Here is a 14,763-nt window from a genome sequence, read left to right on the forward strand (position 1 = left end):
CTCCCATTTATTAGACGGAACCTGAACAATTATGGGACGGATCTGTGGTTAACACCAGGCTATGGTCTTTAAAATTTAAAGGCTCCCTTATGGTGGGAACAATGAAATGACGTGAAGGATAATTAGCCGAGTAGGGTCAGGAACAAGGCTGGCCGCCTACTTCTAGATGATACCTTGGCAGATTTCTCCTCTCCAAGGCTCTGACAGGGAACAGAGACTGGCCTGGGACAGACTGGGTCAGGTGACCAGAGGGTCACCGTGTCGCACCCAACAGACATCCGCAGATCTGTGGTCCTGACAAACGGCTCCCACTGGGAGGGACAGGAGGATGCACCTGAGAACCCCCTTGGACTCGAGGTCATGGATGTAGCCGTTCAGAGGCGCATACTCACCGCTGCGATGAGCCTGACGGTCGAGAGACCTGTATTCTGCTGCTCCGACCATTTGGCAGCTACTTCTGTCCCTTCAGAAGGAGGAGAGGATATAATCAGCCCTATCTAAGCCTTAAAAATGTACCCAAGAGGCGCTTTTCTTATCCTTTTCTTTTTGGCCGCCCCGCAGCATACGGAGTTCCAGGCCAGGGATCAGATCTGAGCCGCCACGTATGACCTAAGCCATAAGCTGGCCACGCCAGATTCTGAGCCCGCTGTGCTGGGCCGGGAATTGAACCTGAGTCCCAGGGCTCCCAAGACGTCAGCCATCCCGTTGCACCATAGCGGGAACTCAACAGGCTTTAAATAGGAGTCACCAGTCGATGAGCCCACAGAATTCTGAGGCCTCTGTGGTGAGGAGCGTGGTGCCCAAAGCCACGTGGGCGTCTCAGTGAGGCACCTGTGCCGGTTCACACCTGAGTCGTCCGACACGACAGCTGCGATGAAGCACAGGGAGAAGCAGCTTTCTGCCCTAAGTGCCCCACTCCCTGGTCTGGACAACTCGTCAAGAAACAGCTGGGCTTAAATACTTGCCTCTAATTCTATGAATGCCATGAGCTGCACTATTTGTACTTTGCCGGCCTGACCAAATGTGGGACTGGGCCTCTGACAAAAATAACGGTGACTAGGTGACCCGAAGCGGCTGACCAGACGGACGGTTCCACACGTGATCGACAGCTCCAACAGGGCAGCTCTAGACGCGGGAGAGGAAACGAGAGGGAATCCTGCTTCCGGGTCGGTGGCAGGTGAGGAAGGCAGGTGGCCCAGAGACCCCCGGCCGCTGTAACGGGGCCCAGGGCAGTGAGGGCCCACGGAGCGGCCTGTCCCTGACATCCTCGCCCGACCCGGGCAGGAGCCCTCCTGGCACCATGGGCCGAAATGGCCATGCAATACCTCCCAAACCATGGTCGAATTTATGGCCAAGAGGGGCCGCGACAACTCAGAATCGGCACTTACCCGCTACCTCGACAAGGACTGAAGTGTGAGCTGCTCCGGCGGCCCACCTCCAACGCCCCTGAGAGCAGTTCAGGGTGCAGATCAGGAGCGAGGCACTCTGCGCCCTGGGAAACTGGCAGATCAGGCCTTCAGAGAATTAGATAATTTCCGCATAAGACTTTATGAGCCCAATTCCTGCATCTCCTCCTATCTAAAAAACACTAAAATCAGTAATCTGGAGTTCCCATGGTGACTCAGCGGAAACGTATCTGACCGGCATCCATGAGGACACAGGTTCCATCCCTGGCCCTGCTGACTGGACTGAGGATCCAGCGCTGCAGTGGCTCTGGGGGAGGCCGGCAGCTGTAGCTCCAAGTCAGCCCCCAGCCTGGGACCCTCCATATGCCGCAGGAGCTGCCCAAGAAATAGCAAAAAGACAAAAAAAAAAAAAAAAAAAAAAAAAAAAAAAAAGCATCATGTTCCATCTACTCTCCTGTGCTCTATGCATGGAACCATAACGCCAGGATTACAGCACATCTGTTTACAACACGGTTTACTGAATACATTCTAAGCCCACTGTTGACACCTGCTGCTCAGGAAAAAAAAAAAAAAAAAAAAAAAAAGATTCCTTGCAAAATATCACTGCTCACTGATAATGCACCTGGTCACCCAGGAGCTTTGATGGTGACGAATGCTGGTTGCATGCCCACCAACACAACACCTATGCTGCAGCCCACAGATCAAAAAGCCACTTTTTTTTTTTTTGGCCATGGCATGCAGTGGCTTGATGTGGGATCTGTCTCCTGACCACAGGGGTTTAATCCCTGGTGAAAGTACTGAGTCCTAACCACTAGACCACCAGGGAACTTCCAAAAAGAGCTACTTTTGACTTGGAAGTCAAGTCAAGACTTGACTTGACTTGTATTTAAAAGACACCTGTCAGGAGTTCCCACTGCAGCACAAGAGGATCAGCAACATCTCTGGAGCATGTGGATGCAAGTTCAGTCCCTAGCCTGGAACAGTGGGTTAAGTGTCCAGCTCTGCTGCAGCTGTGGCGTAGGTTGCAACGGGCTCACATCTGATCCTTGGCCCAGGAACTTCCATATGCCATGGAGCAGCCAAAAAGGAAAAAAGAGAAAGAAAGAAATGTATTTCCTAAAACTGTAGCTGCCACAAACAGTGATTCCCCCGATCGATCTGGGCAGAGTCCGTTGAAAACCTTCTGAACCTGAATCACCACCTCGATGTCAGGATGGACATTCACGGCTCATGGGTCAAAATTATCAGCATTCACAGGAGTTTGGCCACTTACATCTGGAAGCAAATATACGGCACAAGTGAAACTTTCCACAGAAAGAAATGCATGGACTTGGAGAAGAGACTTGTGGCTGCCGAGGCGGACGGGGCGGGACCGGGAATCTGGGGTTAACGGATGCAGACCACGGCCTCTGGAGTGGATACGCCATGAGATGCTGCAGTGCAGCCCAGGGAACTCTATCCAGTCACTCGGGATGGAGCATAACGGAGGGTAATGCGGAAAAAGAATGTACTCGTGTGTGTGTGACTGGGTCACCCTGCTGTACAGCAGAAAATTGACACAACACTGTAAACCAGGTATGATGGAAAAAGTAAAAATCATTTTTAAAAGACAGGTGTTCCCATCATGGCCCAGCAGAAACGAATCTGACTAGGAATGATGAGGTTGCAGGTTTGAACCCTGGCCTGGCTGAGTGGATTAAGGATCTGGTGTTGCTGTGGCTGTGGTGGAGGCCGGCAGCTACCGCTCCGATTCGACCCCTAGCCTGGGAACCTCCATATGCCCCAGGCGCGGCCCAAAAAAGACAAAAAGGCAAAAAAAAAAGGAGTTTGAAAGAGGTTGATTCCAATCCTCATGGGTTTAAGACTTCAGTGGAGAAAAGAGCAAGAAAACTAGAATGAGAAGCGGAGCCTAGAGTCCAGTTGTGGTTCCGCAGGTTGAGAAACCAACATTACCTCTGTCAGGATGCAGGTCTGATCCCTGGCCTCGCTCAGCGTGGTAAGGATCCAGCATCGCCACAAGCTGCGGCCCTGGTCTCAGATATGGCTCGGCTCTGGTGTTGCTGTGGCTGTGCTGTAGGCTGCAGCTGTAGCTCCCGTTCCATCCGTGGCCTGGGAACATCCATACGCCACAGGGGTGGCTGTAAACACATTTTTTAAAAAAAGAAGTGCAGCCTGAGGATGTAACTGAATTGCAGCAATGCCATGACAAAACTTTTCACAAACGAGGAGCTGCTTCCCATGGATGAGCAAAGAAAAAGGTTTCCTGGAGTTGCTGTCCCAGCGCATCAAAAACGAATCCAACGAGGAACCATGAGGTTGCGGGTTTGATCCCTGGCCTCGCTCAGTGGGTTAAGGATCTGGCCTTGCTGTGGCTGTGATGGAGGCCGGCAGCTACAGCTCCGATTCAACCCCTAGCCTGGGAATCCCCACATGCCGCAGGTGCGGCCCTAAAAAGACAAAAAGAAAATGGTTTCCTGAGATGGAGTCGACTCAGGTGAAGATGCAGTGAAGACTGCCGAAATGGCAACAAGGGATTTAGGATATCACATGAACTTAGCTGACAAAGCAGCGGCAGTGCCGACTCCAGTTTTGAAAGACGTTCCCCTGTGGGTACAGTGCCGTCCGGCAGCACTGCATCCTACGGAGGACCCCTCGTGAAAGGAGGAGTCGACTGATGCGACAAACTTCATTGTCTTAGGAAACGCCGCTGCCACCCCAACCTCCAGCAACCACCGCACCGCTCAGTCAGCAGCTGTCGGCATCAAGGCAGGACGCTCCCCAGGAAGACGGTGACGACTCTCTGAAAGCTCAGACGACAGTCAGTCTTGTTTTGCTTTGCTTTCTAGGGCCACACTCATGGCACATGCAAGTTCCCAGGCCAGGGGTCGAATCAGAGCTGCATCTGCCGGCCTTCACCACAGCCCCAGCAACACAGGATCCAGGCCCCGTCTACAACCCACACCACAGCTCTGCCAACACCGGATCCTTAACCCACTGAGCAAGGCTAGGGATCAAACCTGAACCCTCACCGATACCAGTCAGGTCTGTTTCTGCTCCACCAAAACAGGGACTCCCTAGTTAGCATCTTTTTTTTTCTTGTCTTTTCTAGGGCCACACCTGCAGCATATAGAGGTTCCCAGGCTAGGGGTCAAATCGGAGCTGCAGCCACTGGCCTACACCACAGCCACAGCAACATGGGATCCGAGCCACATCTGCAACCTACACCACAACTCACAACAACACCGGATCCTTAACCCACTGAGTGAGGCCAGGGATCGAACCAGCAACCTCACGGTTCCTCGTCGGATTCGTTAACCACTGTGCCAAGAAGGGAACTCCTAGCATTTTTTTTAATTAAGGTATATACATTGCTCTTTCCAGCAATGGTACTGCAACTTAACAGACAATAGTATGGTGTCAATCTAACTTTTACTGCACTGGGAAACCAAGAAGGTTTGTGAGACTCGCTTTGCTGTGACGGTCTCCTTACCTGGGTGGTCTGGAACCAACCCGCAGGGGCTCCAAGCCGCGCCTGCAGTTTACATGCAAATGGTGGACAGCGTTGCTTCTCTCCTTCCTGCCTGCACTCCTGCCTGTCTTCTTGTTCTGGCTTCCAGGTTGAGGGCAACCACCTCTCTTATAACCTCCTGCTCTTTTTTTCTAACCTAGAAGTTGTCCCTTTGAAAGTTTCACCACAGGGAGTTCCCGTGGTGGCTCAGTGGTTAACGAATCCGACAAGGAACCATGAGGCTGCAGGCTCAATCCCTGGCCTCACTCAGTGGGTTAAGGATCCGGCGTTGCTGTGAGCTATGGTGTAGACTGCAGACATGGCTCAGATCCCGCGTTGCTGTGGCTGTGGTGTAGGCCAGTGGCTACAGCTCCGATTAGACCCCTAGCCTAGGAACCTCCATATGCTGTGGATGTGGCCCTAAAAAGACAAAAGACAAAAAAAAAAATAAATAAATGATAATAAAAAGTTTCACTACAGTGAGCTAGTCTACTGCAAAAATCTTTACCTAAAACCATGCAGAAATGCCGGGGCAAAAATAGACAAACTTTGCATCTGAACTCACAAAAAAGACATCTCCATGCAAGGAAAAAAGGCTGAAAGCCAGAACAGTGCACCCCACACTGCAGGGAAGAGGCACCCTGTCCTCGAGACCTTTGCATGAAGCTAGAACCAGTTCAGGGGCCAAAACATCTGAGAACAAAACCCATGAAACCCTGTCTGCCTCTTTGAAAATATCAGCAAATGGGACAGAGCTCTGGCTGCAGTGATCTGGCCACGGGCAGAGAAAGCATCAGTCGCAACATCGAGAAGGAAGAGGGATCTCACTGCAGATCCCACAGACACTAAACGGATGATGAGAGAACACTGTGTGCGGCGCTAACAGACCTGACATCCTGGCTGGAGTGACAGAGAACTCCGAGAGGAGCTCCCGTCGGAGCGCAGTGGTTAACGGATCCGACGAGGAACCATGAGGTTGTGGGTTCGGTCCCTGGCCTTGCTCAGTGGGTTAAGGATCCGGCGTTGCCGTGAACTGTGGTGTGGGTCAAAGACGCGGCTCAGATCCCGCGTGGCTGTGGCTGTGGTGCAGGCCGGTGGCTACAGCTCCGATTCCACCCCTAGCCTGGGAACCTCCATGCCGCGGGAGCAGCCCAAGAAAAAGACCAAAAAAAATAATAATAATAATTCCATGAAAAGTACAAATTACTAAAACACATTCACAAAGAAAAAGAAAACTCAGGAGTTCCCGTCGTGGCACAGTGGTTAACGAATCCGACTAGGAACCATGAGGTTGCGGGTTCGGTCCCTGCCCTTGCTCAGTGGGTTAAGGATCTGGCGTTGCCGTGAGCTGTGGTGTAGGTTGCAGACACGGCTCGGATCCCGCGTTGCTGTGGCTCTGGCGTAGGCCAGTGGCTACAGGTCCAATTCGACCCCTAGCCCGGGAACCTCCATATGCCGCAGGAGCGGCCCAAAGAAATAGCAAAAAGACAAAAAAAAAAAAAAAAAAAAAAAAAAAGAAAGAAAACTCAAATAGATTCATCACAATTAAAGAAATTAAATTACAATTTAAAATCTTCTCACAAAGAAAACGTCCGACTGATGGCCTGATCACTAAGTTCTAGGCCACATTTAATGAAGAAATATCATCCTCTACAAACTTTCAGAACATAGAAGAGGAGAAAGCACGCACTGCTGGTCAGAACACAAAGGTGTGGCCGCTCCGAAAGCATGAAACATGTGTCACTAGGACCCAGCCGTTTCCCCCCCTGGACAGGAAAACACAGACCCTGAAGCGATGCGCTTAGCAGACTCACCTGTAATGAGCAGGAGCAAAGAGCAGCCCAGGAGTCTCTCAGCAGGTAAGTGGATCAACTCACCATGTGCAGCCACACCAATGATTCTTAGCAATAAATGGGTCAAATCACTGATACGCATCTGAACCTCAAAAACATCACGCTGAGCTAGTGAATCTGGACACAAAAGAACACACCCGCAGTGATTCCACTTCCACCCACTCTAGGGAAGAAAACGGTCTCCACTACAGGAGCTGAGAACAGGTCAGGGGATGCCCATGGCCAGGCTGCAGTGGGACTGACGGGAAAGGGAAACGAGGGCACATTTAGGGGATAGGAAGTGTGCTGTCTCTACACCGCATGGCAGGTACCTCCGTGTACACGTTTGCAAAAACCGGCAAGCTGTACACCTAGAACAGGTTCATTGCAATGTGTGCAAATCATAATTGACTCTCTGGATCGAGCCCTGAGTTGCAGTATTTTTAAATTCTCCATGATCTAAATATTCCCACTGCATGGCTCAAGACAGAGCTGGAAGGGGTGTGCATGGTGGGTCTGGTGCGGTGGTACAAGCCGGCTCCGGCACGCCGCTACCTGTACCTCAGTTGAGACGGTCTTGGAAACAAAGGAACCCTGAAGTAACACTCCGGCAGGCAAAGTAACACTTTTGATGCCCAGTGAGGACAAAGCCACAGAGCAGTGGGAATGCTGGTACAAAGCATAGATTGGTGGCATCTACTAAAAGCCACGCTGTACCCGCCCAGGACCGGGCAGTGCCACCCCTGGGGCGTCCACGACAGAAACGTGGACAGAGCTCCCAGGAGGCGTGCGCATCAGGTCACAGCCACGCTGCTCCTTAAGACCCAAACACCCATCGGGAGCCAAGAGACAGATGGGGCCTCCGCTGCGCGCCGACGGGCGCCGAACCACGGCACTGCCAACACCACGGCCACAGCGAGCAGGCCAGCAGGACGACGCTGCGGGGCTAAGGGAAGGGGTGTGGTCGCTGGGGGGCCACGGGGGCCAGCAACACTGACATCCCACTTGTGAACAGTTTCTGAGCGCATAGTTCGTGGATTTTGTGTTTCCCTCCACGACTGAACGGTTTTAGACAGAACACTCTGTTTCATCGTCAGTGTCGGACCCCCTACCCCGTGCTGACTCTCAGCCAGAGCTGGCTGTCTTCTCAGAGTGGGAAGGGGCGCCCACTGGACTCCAGGTGGGTTTCCCCCGCATCTCGCCTCACGAGGTGCCGGACACACCTCCCTCCTCTCTTTCTGTTCCCTGCGTTTGGAAAGCCTGCCCTCTGCGGGGGACAGTCTGCTGAAACCCTGAGGGATGGGAGGACTTGACGAAGAAGCCTCCTGAGAGAGAGCTGGCGGCCACCCACTGGCCCCTGCGACCTGCAGGCACACCTTGTTCTGGGGCTGGAAGCCAGGAGAGCGGTGATGCAGAGCTGGCAGCACCAGATGACACCTCTCACCTGCCTTTCCTCCTGTGCAGGGTCCACGGTTCCGTTCGCCCTGCTGGCTCGGTGGGGCTGCACCTGGGGCGAGGGCCTCGGCGCCAGCCGGCAGCTGCGCTCCCGGGCACGCATTTGCATGTCAATAACCCGGGCTGGAGCCGGAGGAGCCAGCTGTCCAGCCTTAGGAGAAACGGGCCTTGTTCCTTTAAGGGGTGGGCTCCAGGCTCTTCATCAAGTGGCCTCCATCTCCCCGCTGGTCCGCACACTCACACAATTCTTCTAGACGAAAAAAATACGAAGCGCCATTAGCGAGTTATCAGGGGCCAACTGTGTCCCCATCAATGCCCCTCAGTCCATTGTGGCAGCCGTGCAGCTGCAGGACTGGCGCCGAGCAAGCCGCCGGCTGGCCTGTCCCTCTGCCCCGTCTGCCCCCACTGGGCACCGTGGCCCCCAAGCCCTCTCATCGTCCCGTCCAGTGGAAGTGGACGGCACATTCAGATCTCATGTGCTATCCCAGGGGACCAGCCCCAGCCAACACCCCCAGATGGCTGCTCGGCCCCCGCGGTCTTGCTCCCCTCCCCCGACCTGCCCGTGGCTCCTGTCGACCTGAGCTCCGAGCCCCACCGCCCTCCCGCAGGGCTGACCACCACCGTCCCTGGGACTCGGCCCCGAAGCCCGCCCGGGACCTTCCCGGGTCCACCCCAGTGCATCCCTCACTGTGAGTCTCAGCAAAGGTGTCCCTGGGCCTGGGGTCCCCTGCTCCTCCGTCGTGGGAGGGTTGAATGGTGTCCCCAAGAACCTTAGAACATGACCTTAGAAATAGGGTCTCTGCAGACGCAATCGGTTCGGAGGAGGAGGGCCTAGACCAGTGCCACGAGGAGACAAGAGGCAGAGACAGGCGACGTGGCCACACCCCGGAAGCTGGACGGGGTGGACGGGTCCTCCGCTGGAGCCTCGGCCCTCCGGCTCAGACCACGAGATGGGACATTCCTTTTCTGCCAACCCCCCAGGCCCTGTGCTTGGGGGACCCCGGGAGGTGCACACACCTGACAGGAGCAGAGGCAGCAGCTCCTCTGGACCCAGGAGAGCCTCGCATACCCAGACCTGACCGCGCAGAGTGTGTCGCCCACCACTGCCCTCCTCACCGACCTGGGGCCAGGTGGGCAGGCGCCTCCTGGAACAGCAGCCCAAGAGCTCAGGGGTGAGGGGCAATGAGACTTCCAGCTCTGCTCTGGGGACATGGCCCCCGGGCAACATCCGGGCCCTGGGCACTCTCTGAGCCCTTAAAACCCAGCCGGGAGCCGGAGCCCCCAGGACCCTGGCCCCTGCCCAGTGGCACATTGCCCTGGCTACAGTCCCCAGCAGAGGCAGGGCCTCAGGCATTCATGGGGACCCCTGCGGAGGGCATGGGCCCCAGGCCCCCAGCACCTTGCTGCCCCACCCCCACCGCCCAAGGAAGAAGACCTCTCCCCTCAGACTCATCCCCCAATTCCTGCCGAGACGGCTGGCGGGTCCCCAGACGGTCATGTGGGAGGTACCAGAAGGCCCGCAGCCCAGGGCCCGGCTCTTGGAGCTCCTGCCGCCCAGCAGAGACAGGGCTGGGAGCGGCACCCTCGTGCCGTCACTGACAGGTCCAGGCAGGAGGACAGAGGGAGCTGACATGACAGGCACCACAGGCCCCGCCGGGAGGAAGGGCGGCGAGGCCGGGCGAGGGGAGAACACGGAGAGGCTGCCCTCGGAAGGAGGAGAGCCGCCGCCTGGGAGGCACTCACCCCACTCCTGGCCCTTCCCTTCCTGTAAGGGCAACAACCTTGTCTGTCACCCTCCCCTGGGGCACCGGACCCTGGGAGACAGGTGAGCTCGGGGGTTCAGAGGGAACCAGGTGGAGCCACGGGGTCTGAGCAGCTCCAGCTTCAACATCAACACTCCGGGAGTTCCCGTCACGGCTCAGGGGAAATGAACCCGACGGGCATCCATGAGGATGAGGGTTTGGTCCCTGGCCTCGCTCAGTGGGGTAAGGATCCGGTGTTGCCGTGAGCTGTGGGGTAGGTCGCAGACTCGGCTCGGATCCCGCGTGGCTGTGGCTCTGGTAGAGACCGGCGGCTGCAGCTCCGATGAGACCCCTAGCCTGGGAGCCTCCATATGCCGCAGGTGCACCCCTAGAAGAGACAAAAAAAAAAAGAAGAAGAAGAAGAAGAAAATGAAAAATAAACATCAAAGCTCAGGGTTTCCAAAGGGACCTAAAGGACCACATGGACGCAGGGCAAATTCTCGCTAAACATCCGAAAACCAGGTTCTGGCCATTTGGGGTTCAGACCTGCAGACCCAGGCTGCAGCGGCATCCTGATCCATGGGCTTTCTCGGGGAGGAGACACTCCCCCCAAGAGAGAACGAGGGACCAGTGGAGTCAGTAAGCCTGCCGCAAAGGCTGATGGAGCCCCTGTGCGCACACACGTGCACACACATCCACGGGGCACAACCACATACATTCACACGTGCATGCATACAAACACACACACGCCTGAGCACGCAGGCGTGCATGGGACATTTCATACCAATGTCACAGTTCCACACACTGTGTGAAGAGCTAGATATCTTGGAAGTGGGAGTGACGGCCTGACCTGAACCTCCACCCCGTGGGCCGCATGGAGGCGGCCACACCCGGCCTGCCCTGAGCACCCGGCTGAGGGGGGTTGCCCTGCCGGACCTGCTCCCAAGTGGGAGAAGCAAGCACCCGGCGAGCGCAGGACACCCGGGATCAGAGCCTCTTCCAAGGCAAGGCCCAGCATCCCAGGGCTGGGGTACCCTTGGCTATCGGGCACCCACACGTATAGTCTCGCTGCCCTGTCCCCACGTCCTCCCCAAGGACGCCCAGCAGCACGGTGCCCACAGCCCCTCTCAGGAGCCAGGTGGCAGCAGAAGGACCCCGTCTGGCAGCAGGACCCCTGCGCCCTGCCCCAGCTGTGGCAGGTGCTGCAGAAGCCACAGCCCGGTCTGGGGCTGCACTGACCGGCCCACCCAGGGCAGCTGTGGCAGCAGTGAGCCCAAACACATGAGCCCCCACTCCTGCCACGTGTACTCGTGTCAGAGAGTTGTGGTGGGACACAGGTACCAAGGGGGTCCCCCTTATCACCCCTGATAGAGGGGAGAAGGAAAGGCCTCAGTGCCGGTGGGGATGGGGCCTAGGTGGAGGTGGAAGCTCTGCAGGCCTCACCGGCTCTGCCCTCTGACCCCACAGACACAGCAACTCATCACTCCCTCCCCTGTTCCCCGGCTGGCAGAGGATGCCCAGAGGGGCTCCGTGCCTTCCTGGGTCAGCTCCCCCCAAGCCTGGCCGTGCCCTAAGGACCGGGGGGCAGAGCTGCCCAGATCTAGGAGGAGGGGACAGCTTCTGAGACTACAGGCACCTCCCCTGCCTTGAAAAGGAAGACCCGGGATCCCTGGACACCCAAGGAATCTGTCTTTCCCAGGGCAGGTTGGCGGGAGTGGAAGAGCAAAGACACCGGCTTGCAGCCGCGCCCTCCACACAAGTAAGAGCGAGTGTCTCACCCTGGGCCGGGTGACAGCTGGCCTGTCACTGTCAGGGCTCAGGTTGCACAGCTACACGACCCCCACTCAGGTCCAGGAAGCACAGCACACTCCGTGCCCAGAATGCCCACCTGTGCCGTGCCACTGGCAGGGCCGGAGGTGGGCCTAGGGCGGGCTGGCTGCTGGCGTCCACCCTTGGCTGCGGCACCCACAGGTCCCTAAATAAGGCAGGGGCGCTGAGCCCAGTCCCTGTGGGCAGACAGGATGCAGCAGCCTCGCACCTTCCCAGAGCGGCGCCTGGGCCAGAGCCCAGCTGTCCTCACCAGCCCGGAGGAGGGCACCCACGTCCACCTCACACAGCAGGGCCAGAAGCCGAGGGGCCTGGTGGAAAGACCCGCAGTCCCTGCCTCCGAGCTGAAACCAGCAGGTCTCAGCATTGCTCCTGGGGCTGAGCAAAACCCTGACGTCTACGCAGGCTCACGCAATGGGGCTCCCGGATGCCCCCCGCCCCGAGTCACAAGAGAGCAGCTCGAACAGCAAACAGTAACAGTACGTCACAGATCCAGTGACGCACGTTTCCTGAGCTGCCTCACAGATGCCCTAACTGTGACCAAGGGAAAAGTAACCGCGTGATGAACAGACTGCAACCACGACAGAAGCCGCTCCATCCGGATACTGAGTCCACAACAGCACAGGTCCAAGAACCGGTCCTGGGAGAAGGGGACGAACGCGTGGCTCGCACCAACCCAGAGCTCGGCGGCATCAAAATACCACGGTGCTTCAACCACCGGCGTTTCCGTAGCTCAAAGAGGTAGAACAAGGAAAAAGGGACAGACAGGGGACCAGCTCTGTCCCCCGTGTTCCCTTCACTCGTCTCCCAAACTGCCACCAAACCGTGTCAGCGAGAAAACACCTGGAGGAAGAAGACAACAAGCAAGGGCCCGTCCACCGCGGGACGGCGGCGACACTGGGCCCCGTCTCCATGCCCAGCCAAGGTCGGTTCCTTTTCCCCTTTAAAACCTTCACGGCCGAGCTGAATCTTCAGAGGTGGCTCCTGGGAGACGCCGAGTCCACCATCTCCCCAGATGTCAGCACTCTGATTAAAAGCAACTTTCCGGAGTTCCCGTCGTGGCGCAGTGGTTAACGAATCCGACTAGGAACCATGAGGTTGCGGGTTCGGTCCCTGCCCTTGCTCAGTGGGTTAACGATCCGGCGTTGCCGTGAGCTGTGGTGTAGGTTGCAGACACGGCTCGGATCCCGCGTGGCTGTGGCTCTGGCGTAGGCCGGTGGCTACAGCTCCGATTCAACCCCTGGCCTGGGAACCTCCATATGCCACGGGAGCGGCCCAAGAAATAGCAACAACAACAAAAGACAAAAAGACAAAAAAAAAAACAAAATAAAAGCAACTTTCCTTTCTACCAACATTTGCCATTCTCTCTTTTTTTTTTTTTTTTGGTCTTTTTAGGGCTGCACCCACAGCATACGGAGGTTCCCAGGCTAGGGGTCGAATTAGAGCTGTAGCTGCCAGTCTACACCACAGCCACAGCCATGTAGGATCCGAGCCGTGTCTGCACCCTACACCACAGCTCACAGTTCACTGAGTGAGGCCAGGGATTGAACCCGCAGCCTCATGGTTCCTAGTGGGATTGTTTTCACTGAGCCACAACGGGAGCTCCCTCTCTGGGATCTGTCTTCTCATTTGCCTGCACATGGTTTTCACTGAGTCCCTTGAAACCAGTGTTGACTCCCCCAAGTCAGCAGTGAGGCGGGGTTAAGGCCGGTCGGGCAGAGAGCACCAGGGACCAGAGCTGCGACCGTGTTGTCAGAGAGTCAGAGACCCCGTCTCTAATCAGGGTGCATGCGGCACTGGGGCCATCGCGCCAAGGAAGCCAGCGACATGCTTTACACCTGCAAACTCTCTGGGTGTATTTCATTCCCTTATTTTCTAGTGTTTTCCTAATTTGTTTTTCTTTTTTTTTTTTTTTCACTATCGGGCACACCTGTGTGCATGCTCGTGTGGAGAAGCTGGGAAGCCCAGAAAACAGAGGGACAGCGTCCGGCTCCAGCACAGCAGCACAGGGCACGCCAGATGGGGCAGCGTGTCCAGCGGCACGGCTAGGCCGCACGGTCAACTGCAGCAGATGAGCTCTGGTCCCCAGCATCGAGGAGCTCAGGGCCGTGGGAAACAGGACTAGAGGAGAGGGCCAGTGGGGAGAGGAGGGTGGTGCATCCCACTGCCCGGGGGCGTGGTCACCTGCATCTTCAAGGTGTCACTGAACTCCTGACAATGACAAGAGGCAAGGAGGGGAGTTTCCGTTGTGACTCAGTGGCTAACGAACCCAACCAGTATCCATGAGGATGCAGGTTCGATCCCTGGCCTTGCTCAATGCGTTAAGGATGCAATACTGCTGTGAGCTGTGGTGTGGGTCGCAGACACAGTGTGGATCCTGCGTTCCCGTGACTGGTATAGCCCTGCAGCTACAGCTCCTACTCAACCCCTAGCCTGGGAACCTCCATATGCCACAGGTATGGCCCTAAAAAAAGAGGAAGGGAGGAAGGAAGGAAGGAAGGAAGGAAGGAAAACAATTCAAAGATTTTCAGTATTTCAATGTAGTGCAACCATCACCCCCATCAATTTCAGAATATTTTCATCACCCAAAAGAAACCCTGCACTGCTTCCCAGTTTTCCCTCAAACCCCCACCTCCAGTCCCTGGCAACCAGTCATCTACTTTGTCTATAGATTTGCCTATTCTGAACATTTTATAGAAGTGGAACCATACAATACGTGACAACCACAGAGATACGACACAGGAGAGAAGGAACCTGCCTGCTTCTCGGCCAGTTCCCAGCAAACATGGCTCAAACACTTCTCCTGATGACACCATCCCCACGGCTGGGGCAGTGAGGCGGCTGTGCCACTCAGGGCCACGGGAGCTGTGTCCCTGGGTCTCTGCCTTGTGAAAACAACTCTAAACAGGGAGGGACCAGGGCAGGGAGACGGCTGCTACGTAGCCACCAACCAGAAAGGGGACCTGCCCGGCCCACTGGGGCGTGGAGAAGGA

General features: G+C 56.2%; 1 long non-coding RNA gene across 15 annotated transcripts in view; it reads right to left on the reverse strand.

Moving 5' to 3' along the window:
• LOC106509720 (uncharacterized) overlaps window positions 1-14,763 on the reverse strand; it is an 85,325-nt gene that overhangs the window by 46,715 nt on the left and 23,847 nt on the right. For 6 of the 15 annotated variants that reach the window (XR_014841053.1, XR_014841051.1, XR_014841050.1 and 3 more), the window contains exons 1-3: window positions 1,389-1,990; window positions 966-1,125; window positions 393-463 (exon numbers count right to left, since the gene is read on the reverse strand). This is a non-coding gene — a long non-coding RNA (uncharacterized LOC106509720). Of the gene's footprint in view, window positions 1-392; window positions 464-669; window positions 1,126-1,388; window positions 3,085-3,359; window positions 4,138-6,728; window positions 6,885-8,190; window positions 8,452-14,763 lie in introns of those variants that run through there. The other 9 variants (XR_014841052.1, XR_014841048.1, XR_014841056.1 and 6 more) reach the window with 5 other exon arrangements.

The sequence above is a fragment of the Sus scrofa genome, chromosome 3 (genome assembly GCF_054392235.1).
Source record: "Sus scrofa isolate SSC_HxYL_T2T_F1_AM1 chromosome 3, Sscrofa_HxYL_maternal_Yorkshire_Landrace_v2.0, whole genome shotgun sequence".
In the NCBI taxonomy this organism is placed as follows: domain Eukaryota; kingdom Metazoa; phylum Chordata; class Mammalia; order Artiodactyla; family Suidae; genus Sus; species Sus scrofa.